The sequence below is a fragment of the Propithecus coquereli genome, unplaced genomic scaffold (assembly GCF_000956105.1).
Source record: "Propithecus coquereli isolate 6110/MARCELLA unplaced genomic scaffold, Pcoq_1.0 Scaffold52, whole genome shotgun sequence".
Lineage (NCBI taxonomy): Eukaryota > Metazoa > Chordata > Mammalia > Primates > Indriidae > Propithecus > Propithecus coquereli.
The window spans coordinates 782,480-783,759 of record NW_012151063.1 but is presented as its reverse complement, the minus strand read 5'-3'; positions in this window follow the sequence as shown (position 1 = coordinate 783,759).

Genomic DNA, 1,280 nt, shown 5'->3' with positions numbered 1-1,280 from the left:
CCTGCTTATTTCTTTCTTTTTGGTGGTGAGAACATTTAAAATTGACTGTTTTAAGAATAATAAGGTTTGATCTCTTAAGAGTTTCCTATTTTCTTATGCTCTTGTGTTGCTGTTCAACTGGAAGAACTTAAAATATGGTAACTATGTCAGGAGACGGATATCTTGAGTAGTGATCATTTCACTATGTGCATGTCGAAACATCGTGTTGCACACCTTAAATACATAATTTTATTTAAAACTAAGTACCAAAAAAACTACTTTAGCAATTTTGCAGAGACAGCATTTTCATTAAATGAATTTGCAGCATTACAATTAAATAGAATGATGAAAAATAAAAGCTAAAGCAGCAATTTCTAAGTGCCCAGAGAAATGATGTTTCTTGATAAACCATTCAAGAAGCTAGATAAATAAAATCATTTTGTTTATATTATCACCATTAAAGATTAATGATTTCTTTTAGAAAGATTGGTAAGTCTGTAAATTGTTTTATTTTGATAAATTGCTCTAGTAATATTTTGCCTTCAACATGTATCTATCATGAATCATTTTAATTTTAAAGTTAAGACTATAAATAGGTTTAGATATGGCAAAACTGCAATAATTTATGGTTTCACAAAAAATAAAATTTTAAAACAAAACAAAAAAGCAATCTTGAAATATACAATATATTGTTATTATTGGTTTCTCTCGTGGTCATGCAATTGGAAAAGGCAGGAGCTGGCCGGACCCCTGGCACCGTCTTGGGGACAGCACCCTCGCGAGGCTCCTTGAGAATGAGTCCATCGGAGGCTGCTTGGAAGAAAAATTTATTTGGGGTGTCTCTCGGAAACCACCTGTGGGCTGCATGGTACAGACAGGAGATTGTGCAGACAATAGGTTTTGCAGACTGATGGTGGATTGTGCAGACGGTGGGTTGTGCCGTCAATAGATTGTGCAGATGGTGGATTGTGCAGACAGTAGATGGTGCAGACTGACGGTGGATTGTGCAGACAGACGGTGGGCTGTGCAGACAATAGACTGTGCAGACTGATGGTGGATTGTGCAGATGGTGGGTTGTGCAGACAATAGATTGTGCAGATTGATGGTGGATTGTGCAGACAATAGATTGTGCAGACTGACGGTGGATTGTGCCGATGGTGGGTTGTGTAGACTATAGATTGTGCAGATTGGCAGTGGACTGTGCACACAGGAGATTGTGCAGACAGTGGATTGTGCAGACGGTGGGCTGTGCAGACAATAGATTGTGCAGACTGATGGTGGATTGTGCAGACCGACAGTGG